Consider the following 11,497-nt stretch of genomic DNA (forward strand, 5'->3'; position numbering starts at 1 on the left):
AGCTCACCAGCTGCTCCTTGGAAACCCTATACAGGGTCACTACGGGTCGGAATCGACTTGATGGCACTGAACAACAACAACAACATCTAAGGTTTGCATTGCCATTTCTCTAGTCTACCAAATTTTCATCGGGATTTATGGATCTAAGAGTTGAGGACAAAATCCAGACAAAGAAAATCCCTTGTAGCATAGAGATGAATTCCAAGTGGCCTTAGTTCATTTACAGTCTGCTGGCAAAGAGACAGGATACAAAGCATTCTTGTTGTTGTTGTTGTTGTTAAATGTCATTGAGTTAGTTGTCACTCACAGCAACCCTATATAGGTTTACAAGGAGTGGCTGGTGAGTTTGAACCGCTGACCTTGTGGTTAGTTGTTGTTGTTGTTGGTAAGTGCCGTTGCATCAGTTCTGACCCATAGTGACCCTCTATAGGGCTTCCAGGGAGTGGCTGGTGAGCTTGAACCCTCGACCTTGCATTTCAAACCAACTCTAGTCTAGCGCATTAACCCACAGTGCTACACCAGGACTCTGTGGATTTGAACCACTGACCTTGTGGTTAGTAGTCCAGTGCTTATCATACAGTGCCACGCCAAGGTTCCTGCTGCTTTCCCACCAAAGAAGAAACCACAATGCAGGCAAATTGGTTCCATTCGTAATGCTATTAGAGGATCAGTCCTGGTGTGGCGCTGTGGGCTAATGCATCAGACTGCAAAGTCATTTGAACTGCAAGGTTAGTGGTTCAAGCTGACCAGCTGCTCCTTGGAAACCCTATACAGGGTCACTACAGGTCGGAATCAACTTGATGGCACTTAACAGCAACATGCCTAAAATTCCAGATTCTGTGGGTCTTGTGTGGAGACCAAGTATTAGCATTTCTAACAAGTTTCAAGGTCATGATGCTACTGCTGGTCAGTGGAACACACTTTGAGAATCTCTGGTGCTGTAGGATCCGCACTAGACTTTGAATCACAAGGTCGGAAGTTCAAACCCACCAGCTGCTCCTCAGAAACCCTATACAGGGTCACTGTGAGTAAGAACCAGTTCAGCAGCATTTAACAACAACAACAACATACTAGAGAAAGGAGTTCTGTAGGATAAGAAGTGAACTACTAACCACAAGGTCGGTGGTTCAAACCCACAAGCCACTCAGAAATCCTACTATACTGGTAACTATAAGTTGAAACTGACTCAGTGGTGCTTAACAACAACAAGAAATTCTCGAGTAGTAGCCCCTGGGTGGTGTAAATGTTTATTCCACCTGGCTGCTAACCAAAAGGATGGAAGTTCAAGTCTGTATATGAGCATCTCAAAAGATATGCTTAGAAGAAAAATCAGTCATTGAAAGTAGTAGGGAGCACACTTTTACTTTGACATAAATGGAGTCCCCAAGACTTGAAACCCACTTGACAACAAGTGGGGGTGGGGAGAGATTCTAAAGAAAGCACAAGATTGGAGCACCAGCTATGGCCTCAAAGACAGACCAGAAGAGGAATGCAAGTACCTCCCACTGCAAGTCTATGGGAAGAGTAGGTCCTCACTCCAGCATCCTCAGAGCCACATCACAATTCTTCTGTCTCAAACCTTCTTACTAGGGGTTCACAGTGTTTTCAAGTCACATCGATTAAAATGTAATTTAGGAATACATCTGTATTTTCTATTTCTTTGAGCAGTATAGAGAAAGATAAGAACTGTGGAAAGGTTTAAAACCCAGAGTAGCAATACTTTATTGAGCCTAAAGTTATTCAGAATATGGGTCAAGATAGAGGCAGCTCTAAATAAGGGGGTTTCTCCTTCCTGATGTTTTGGTTATATTTGGTGAAAGAAATTAGAAAAAATGAGTAAGACCTGAGCCCCGCTCTCAGGGAGTTTAAAGTTCAGCAGAAGGAAATAAAAACTGTAATAGAGATTTAGATAGAATACCATCAGAGCGCAGGAGAAGTGCTTATGCCCGATCCAAGGAGCTTCTTGTTTTGTGGTGGTATGCCATCAACTCAGTTCCAACTCATAGCGACCCTGTATAGTGTTTCTGAAGAGCAGCTGGTGAGTTTGAACCACTGACCTTGCAGTTCAAACTGACCTTGAGGTAGGATTCTTTTCCTATGGCACCACACTAGGGCTCCATGAGCCAAGGATGGCAGAGAAGAAAGACTCAATGGCACTTAACAACAACAACAAAGTCTAGAGAAGTGGCCCCACTAGCACCCTTGCTTTGGCTGTTGTTAGGTGCCATTGTGTGAGTTCTTACTCAGGGTGACCCTTTGCCCAACAGAACAAAACACTTCCCGGTCCTGCGCCATCTTGACAATCATCATCACGCTTGAGCCCATTGCTGCTGCCACTGTGCTGATGTATGTCACTGGAGGACTTCCTCTTTTTCACTGACCCTCCACTTTACCAAGCATGATGTCCTTTTCCAGGGACTGCTTCCTCCTGATAACACTTCTGAAGTATGAGATGAAATTTTGCCATCCTCACCTCCAACTCTGGCTATACTTCTTTCCAACACAGATATGTTTGTTCTTCTGGCAGTCCACGGTACTTTTAATATTTTTATCCAACACCATAAGTCAAATGCCTCAGTTCTACACTTTTCCTTATTCATTGTCCAACTTTCACATGCACTGAAAATTCTGTGGCTTGGGTCCAGAGCACTTTAGTCCTCAAGCTGACATCTTTGCTCTTGAACACTTTAAAGAGGTCTTCTGAAGCAGATTTGCCTAAACCAATACTTTGTTTGATTTCTTGACTGCTGATTCCATGAGTGTTGATGGTTGTTCTGAGCACAATGGCCCTTTGGCAACTTCATTCTTTTCTCCATTTGTATTGATGTTGTTTATTGGTCTAGTGGTGAGGATTCTTGTTTTCTTTACCTTAAGGTGCAACACATATTGGAGGCTGTGGTCTTTGATCTTCACATGTAATTTAATCCTGAAAACCCCATTGTGAAGTCACTTTTCCCTGGGTCTTATCAGTGTCAGAGCTCTTTGTAGTGTAAGGGGCCATTTGAGGTGTAAGAATGATTTTTAAAGCCTAGCTGGCTAAATGGGAAGATTTTATTACTTTTATATGGCTCTGAACTCACACAAGAAATAAATAATATTTCTATCTGAATATTTACATATTGAACCATGATTTAGGTGCACTAACAACAAAGCAGTATCTGTGGTGGTGCAGTGGGTAAATGCTTGGTTACTAACTGAAAGGCCTGGGATTTGAACTCACCAACCACTCCATGTGAGGAAGATGTGGTATTCTGCCCCTGGAAGATTAAAGTTTTGGAAACTCTATAGGACAGCCCTACTCTGTCCTATAGGTTTGTTACAAGTCAGAATCAGCTCAACAGCAATGGAATTTTAGATTAAAAAAAAAAGTTTGATTGTGAATTATGTGATAGTTTACATGGGAGAACATTAGCTTTATGTTCATCGTAACGTATATTGTTTCATTGCCATGATTACAATCTCCTCCATGCATCATCAGCCAACCAAAGGATATATTGTGCAAGCCTGCTTCCTGGTCGTCAGCACACAGCCCCTCTCCCTCCCTGAGTCCAGAGTTCCTAGCCGCTCCATCTCTCCACATCATCTTCTCTTCCTCTGGCGTCACTGTTTCTCTGGGTAGGGTCCTGCTCTCTGCTCTTTTCCCTTGATGGTTCCAGGGACCTCCACTCCTAGACTGTAAAGTCAACCACTCCCCTCCTGTTGCTGCACAATGTCTACCTTTACATTTCCAACCCATACAGTAAGTCTTGATAGCAATTATTCACTATTGTACCACAAGCGTCTTACCATCACCTCCTCTCATCTGTCCCAGACACGCAGATTGGGTACTACTCAGTGGAGACTCTACCTTCCTCCATGCCCTCTGGATCTAGGCTCTCTCTTTTTTTTTTTTTTTTAATGTTTTATTGTGAACTATGTGATAGTTAAATGGGAGAACATTAGTTTTATATTCATTCTTTCGTATATTGTCTCTCATTGCCATGGTTACAATCCCCTCCATGCAATCCTTCCCCCGTGCCCCCCAGGTCTTCAGCACACAGTCGCTCTCCCTCTCTAGATCTAAAGTCTCCAGCTGCCCCATCACTCCACGTCATCATCTCTGCCTCCATTTCAGGCATCATTGCTTCTCTGGGTAGGGTCCTGCTCTCTGCTCTTCTCCCTTGATGGTCCTAGGGACCTCCGCTCCTAGACTGAAAAGTTAATCACTCCCCTCCTTGCTATAAAATGTCTACCTTTACATTTCCAACCCTCAAAATCAGTCCTGATAACAATTATTCAATATTGTATCACAAGAGACCCATCTGCATTTCATTGCATCAGCCCCGCCTAGTCAGATTGAATACTACTCACTGGAGATTCTACCTTCCTCCAGGCCCTCTGGATCTAGGTTCCGTCTTGAAAGCTTGTAAGCCAGTCTCTTCTTGCCTTTGTAGCCCCTCACCCCCATTTTGGGTAGCCAATGTCCAAGTTGCCCATCCCTGTCTACTCTGTGTGTGGAGGGGGTAGGAATGATTCTTGCTGTAAGGACTTGTTCCCTTTTTTGAGCTACTGCTTCCATAGGTGTAGGTCAAGTTCATCAAATTGTATGAGAATACTTTTTTTTTTCCCCTCTTCTTTTTATTTCTGGTTGAGCTCTGATCATCCAGTCACTGAAGCCAGGATAAGTAGGTATTATCTGCAAGTGTGGGTGTTCTTATGCATATGCCCTCTCTTCTTATCAGCTGGACACTTCACTCTCCACTCTAGTCCTCTGTGGCTATGTCACTGACTCTGAGCCTAAGAGTCCCCAGGTCTTGCTAGGCTCCCTCTTGAAAGCTTGTAAGCCAGTGACCTCTTGTCTTTATAGCCCTCCATTTTGGGTAGCCAATGGGATTTTAGATTTTTAAAGACAAAACCAAATAAGAAACCTAAACTTAGTGCAGACTTAAACACTAACCCAGTAGCCTCACTAGTAGGGGGCAGGGGTGCGGACAACTCCAGGGAACAGGGTCAGAGAGGGTGACACAAAAATGAATGTCCTTAAAATGATTGTGCAGCATTTCAGCAGAAATTGATTATCTTTTAATAAAACTATCCTCCCTGTAGTTAATTCAAAGAGCAATGATAGTGCAGTGAGTTAAGTGTTGGACTGAAAGCCACAAGGTCAGTGGTTCAAACCCACCAGCAGCTCCACAGGATGAAGATGGTTATCTACTCTTGTAAAGATTTGCAGTCTTAGTGAATCAGAATGTGGGTTTAATAGTTATAACAACAAAGACATTTTTCATAAGGCCAGCTTACATGTTATCAATATTCCTACAAGGGTAAAACACTATGCTAATTTACTTTTTAATTCTTAGTACCCATTTGAATACTAACAGCAAGTACTTGATGTTTGAATCATGAGGGTTCATGTGCACCTGCTACAGGCACATATTGTTATTTTTGTTGTTGCAGGTCTTTTACTGTTGCTGAATTTATCAAAATTTCTGAAGCTTAAGCTACAATATTGTAGCAATTAGTATTTGTGATTATATAAAAAGTATATCAATATATTTTTTGAGAATGAATTGTTAATTAAAGGAAAAGAAGAGGGAAAAATCTAAAAAGGCTGGTTCAATTACTAATAATGGCACTAATAATGCATTTCGATGTAGAAAGATTTTATACAATTTTGTAGATTTTTAAACTAACAATTGATATTAGTATTCATAGATAGGGAGTGCAGTGGCTCCATATGATAAGCACTAGACTATGAACCACAAGGTCGGTGGTTCAAGCTCACCAGCCACTCCATGGGAGAAAGATGACTCTTTCTACTCCCATGAAGTCTTGTTGTTGTTGTTGTTAAGTGCCATCGAGTCGGGTCCGACCCATAGCGACCCTGTACAGGGTTTCCGAGGGTGTAAATCTTTACGGGAGTAGAAAGCCTTAAAGCCTTGGAAATCCTCTACAGGGTCACTATGGGTCAGAAATGGTTCGAGGGCTCTTAATAACAACAACAATTCATATATAATCTAAGAAATATTGCATTTAAGCAAATTACAGCTATACTTTTCATGTATTATTGTGTGATGAGAATTGGTCATGAACATTACTGAGGATGCTGCATGGTCAGATATGGGAGGAGGTCACCGGGGACTAGGGGACACCGTGAGTTGCCTCGAAGGGTGACACCAGCCTAGAGAAACCACCGCAGCATACTCCCATGTTTCTTTCCCCTTACCCCCACCCACAGCACAGAACCATAAACACACTTCACTCTTTGTTTTTGGACTCTCGCGTGCTCACCTTACACGCATCTGCTGTGTTCTGATGGCCCACTCATAAATCTTCTGTGTTCATCTGCTGTATTCTGATGGCCCTAGCTTTACAAGATGATTCTCTCCATGTTCAGAATCAGTGGCTCCACAGATAAAGCCCTCAGCTTATACAACTTCTACACGTACCAGGATAAGCACTGGACTGGCAACCATAAGGTGGACCGTCCAAATCCACCAGCCACTCCCAGAAACCCTATGCAGGGATTCTATGAGTCAGGATTGACTCCACGGCACACAACTACAACAACATGCACCCAGCAATAATGCGCATATGCTAGGGAAAGGGGCAGTGGTGGCTTCGTGGGGATACTTAGGTTCAATTCTTGGCCAAGGCACATCATGTTAGTTGTGTATTGCTACAGTGCGGAACAGATTTTAGCAGAGTTTCCAGATAAAATGAACACTTAAGAGATGTTTGTCAATCTATTTCCCAAAATCGCCCAATGAAAGCCTGAATCATCTCAAAGATCTGATCCACATTTGCCCCTGGGGATGGCTCAGAATTGGGCAGCATTTTGTTCCATTGTGCACGGGGTTTTCTTGAGTCAGGTCTAACTCAGCTGTAACTGAAACTGTTCCTGGAAGAAGGCTGTGGCGCAGACGCTACGCGGCTGACGTGGCTCAGCACACCCACACAAGCCTGTGGACACCCGTGGGCACTCTCATGTGTATGCACACCTGTTACTGGATGCAGGGATTCCCATCCAAGCCCTGCACCAGGCCAAAGGCCCTGCCTTGCTTTGTATTCTCCTTCTGCCTGAGTATTTATTTCTTTATTAGCTCCTCCTTGGACGCGCTGCTCAAAGCCTCCTTTTTCTGCTCGTTCCAGCCTGCCCCAGTGCTTTCTCAGCACCTGGAAGGCCCTCCCGGATGCATGCCTTCCCACCTATCACTGCTGCCTTGAAGCATTTCCTGTCACCTCCTCCTGGGAGCCTTCCTCTCCTAATCACTGGGGTGATGGATCTGCCCTGGCCTTCACCCCTACTGGGGATTGTCCCAACAGGAAACTCCCATTCATTCTTAACAATCTCTTTTAACTTCTCCTCACTGGGCTAACCCAGACTTCATAAACTCCTGTCACCCATTAGAAAAATGAGGTGTCTCGCATATTCCTTTCAGCAGGAACTCAGAATTTATCAAAATCGAATCATTAAAATAAGGTCACTTAAAAACAAAAAACAAAAAAACCCACCCCAAAACCACACAACTCAGGTGTTGAAGCAAACCATTTCCAGCCACAAAGTCAAATAGCTGCCCAGGTATAAATGATGCCAGATTTTATTCAGGTTCATGGAACTATCTTTTATTCTGCAGGACTTCAAAAGCAATCTTTATGCACTAGAGTTTGGGGTGGTGGAGATGAGGGGAGAAGGAGAGAACACAGGAAACGTAAAAGATTCTGGAATTTGGAATGCACGGGGAAGACAAGTAACTTCCCCAAATCAAAGTAGAAGGCGGTGGCTGGACTTAAATTAAACGGACCACCTGCAGAAAATGGGGACCAGAGGAAAAACACCAGGTTGGCACAAAGAGAAACCACACATTTCTAAAAGCTTCCGTCAGTGAATCGTTAAAGCTGTGGGGCTGCGAGTTGAGTCTCAGGTTTGGATATCTTGGCGAGCACAACGGGAAAAATGCCAAGCATCGTGCACCGGGCCGAATGCTCACTTCACAATTGCTGGCAGACTTCTTTACTCCGTAGCAGAAAGTTTGGTGAGTGTTAAGGAGGAAAGGTACTGTGTCAAAGGAGAGGAAATCAGTTATACTTCCATAACTATGCTGCATACACACACTGGTTTTTCTGGGATCCAGAAGCAATTTCCATATCCATGAAAATATCCTCAAGATGAAAGAAAAATGAGGACACTCCACAGACCACACCCATCCACAAACAAAAAAATCATTTGTGCTTTAGATTTTATTATGGTGCTGTAGGATAAGCACTAGACCTCAAGGTTGGTGTGAGCCTCAAGGTGTTGTTGTTGTTAAGTACCGAGGAGTTGGTTCTGACTCATAGTGACCCTGCGCAGAGTTTCTGAGGCTACAAATCTTTATGGGAGCAGAAAGCCTCAAATCTTTCTCCCGTGGAACAGCTGATAGTTTCAAATTGCTGACCTTAAGGTTCTCAGCACAATTTGTAATCACCATGCTACCAGAGCTCCTTTCAGCCTCAAGGTAGGTGTTTCAAACTCATCAGCCACTCCTGGGAAGCCCTCCCCAGGGTCACTATGAGTTAGAATCAATTGGATGGCACTTAACAACATCAGTGCATTTACACTTTGAAATGGATCTTACCCCTATTTTATAAGAAGATTGTTGAACATCCATTTAAATCAATTCCCAGTTAATTATAGATAATAATAATGGGAGAACAAATAAGATGGCGGATCGGGTGGAAGTGCAGTGAGGAGCTCCATCGGCAACAACACAGAATACCAGACCAAGCAACCTCAGGGGATGGTTCCAGAACTCTGAATCACTTATAAAGGAATATTTAGAAAATTGGAAGGCTTACAGCCAGTGGAATTTGTAACAGAAGCAAGAAATCCTGTGTTTTCTAATCCAAAGCGCTCAGCTGCTCCTGGAGCAGCCATCTTGGGCAAGACTGAACCAGGGAAGGATCAGAGCAGCCATGGACAGAACCACGGAGATAAAGGTGTGGACCTCTTTTCTTCTTATCTATTTATTGGCCTCTCACTGTCTGCACACCACCATTCTGGTGATTAGAGGGGGTGCCTGAATGAACAGACAACCCACGCCCAGAAGATTCTATTATGCATGCACTCAGATCTCCTCAAAATTTAAAGGGACACTGTCCACTTAAAACCAAATGGCAGCGCAAAACGACCATAGCTGGCCCTGAGCTGTTTATCACTAGGAAAAAGGCCTGACTGGGGGTTGTGGAGCAGTACAGGCAGATTAAAAATGAAACAGGCTCATAATTAAATCCTGAGTTACATCATAATGACCAACAGTGGCATCTTGAAATTTCTCAGGAAGAGGAGTGAAAAGGGAAGCCCATCTCCTGATCACAGCTACCTAGAGGCAATCAGAAAGCTTAAAAATACCAAAATACACACCCATCTAAGTATTAAGGCCACAGATAACAACTGAATATGCCCAAAAAACAGAAACAGATGACCATATCAGCACATGTCCAGAAACAAGGTAAAGTGACTGAGACAAATGAGCTGGAAGTAGACCTACACTCCATACTGGAAGATGGGCAGGCTATGGAGATGCGTCAGAAGGAATTCAGAAAAATGATTATAATATGTATCAAAACACTTTACAATAGAGTTGAGAAAAATAAGGAAGAAGTCAGGAAAGCACTACAGGAACAATCAAATAAGATAGATACAGCATTGGAAACAATTCAAAACCTACAGAAAGAGGTCCAAACGATTAATAATAGAATATCAAAAATGGACAATACACTGAAAGGGCAAAGGAGTAGAATGGAAGAGACAGAAGCCAAAACTAATGAGCTAAAAAATCAATCTCTCAACACCACTAAGATAGATGAACAAACAGAAAAAAGGATTAAAAAATCGGAAGAAGCCCTAAGATTCATGTTGGACAACATGAAGAGGAATAACTTAGAATTATCAGCATTCTGGTACAGGAAGAATCACACAAGTCCACAGAGGAAATAATTGAAGAACTTCTAGTACAAAATGTCCCTAATATCCTGAAAAGTGAAGAGATAAGCATCCAAGAAGCTCAACAAATCCCAGGAAGGATAGACCCTAAAGGAAAAACACCAAGACATATAATAATCAAGCTCTCCAAAATCAAAAATAAGAACAGAATCCTGAAGACAGCTAGGGAAAAGAGAAGAATAACATACAAAGGCAAGCAAATCAGACTAAGCTCAGGATTCTCAACAGAAACCATGCAGGCAAGAAAGCAATGGGGAAACATATATAAAACCCTGAAAGAAAAAAAACTGCCGGCCAAGAATCCTCTACCCAGCAAAGCTGTCAATCAAATATTATGGTGCAATCAAAACATTCCAAGATACCAAGTGACCCTGCGTTGTAACCCAGAGGCTTGATTGAGGGCGACCCTTGTCACATTGAGACCTCATTGGCATTCGATACAGCCCCAGAATGGCCTCACCCCTTAAGGGAAAGTCTTCTTCGCCCCAAGTGGAGACGACCCGCTAGAAGGAGACTTCGAAGGTCCGCGTGGAGACATCGTCCCACCGCGTGGAGACCTCGTCTCGGCAGGTGCGAACGTCCTCCCGGCAGGTGGAGACCGCCCAGCGCCGCATTGAGGAACCCTCCATTTCCCCCTCCGGGAAGCGGCTCCCTCGGGTCCTGGAGGTGTCCTCCCAGCATGCGGAGTCCTCCTCCCAGCACACAGAAACGTCCTCCCGCCACGTTCGGGCCTCGAGTCAGCGGGTGGAGACGTCCCTGCACCGCGTGGAGAACCCAGCCCGGCGGGACAAGCCGGCAGCCCGCCAGAACGTAAAAATGGCCCCATGACATGCTCCCCAAAGGCCACGAGAGGACCGTGGCCCTGAGCCAGGCAAGGATTGCCTCCTGTTGCCAGCCAGTCAGCTGCCTGGTGGACCAGTTATGTTTGGCTTCTTGGAGCCAGTTCATGAATCAATGTAACAAATAGCTAAGTTGTACTTTCTGGACTCAGCCAATGCTCATGCACTTTGGACCATCCTACCTTTTACCAAGTGACAATTTTGAGTTGAAGCCAACACAAAACGTTTTGAGGCCAATGATCCTGTATCAATTAGGCTGGATGGACAAAAGAGGCTGAGCTTGTAAGCCAGGTGAGTTTGGGGGTTGCTAGCCACGGATAGAAACATCAAACTAAGGGGACAAGGACCACATTGAAAGCAATCATGACCTGCTAAAATCCTGAGGGACAAAGAACAGAATTCCATAAATGAATTAATTAGTTGGCCTTTGTTTGTGTTACCGAATAACAAGTTAATTATTTTCTTTAGCTAAGCACTTGGTCATGTTACCCCTGACCACACACTTTGTAATATAAGTCAAGTGTAATTAATGAAAGATGAAGATAAGCAACAAGAAAAATCAATAATAATCCTAGAAGGGATGTGAGAGGAAGTCACTGAAACCTGACCTGAGGTTTGAGGGAAATGGAGGGAAGGAATAATTTATTGATTTGATGCCTGGCACTCTTCTGAACACTGGGCAGTGTTCAAGTGA

At 43.8% G+C, this 11,497-nt stretch overlaps 1 pseudogene; it reads left to right on the forward strand.

The window, feature by feature from the left end:
• The first annotated feature begins 10,414 nt into the window (after positions 1-10,414).
• Positions 10,415-11,497, forward strand: part of LOC102833129 — a 31,637-nt pseudogene continuing 30,554 nt past the window's right edge.

This window comes from Chrysochloris asiatica, unplaced genomic scaffold, assembly GCF_000296735.1.
Source record: "Chrysochloris asiatica unplaced genomic scaffold, ChrAsi1.0 scaffold00054, whole genome shotgun sequence".
NCBI lineage: Eukaryota > Metazoa > Chordata > Mammalia > Afrosoricida > Chrysochloridae > Chrysochloris > Chrysochloris asiatica.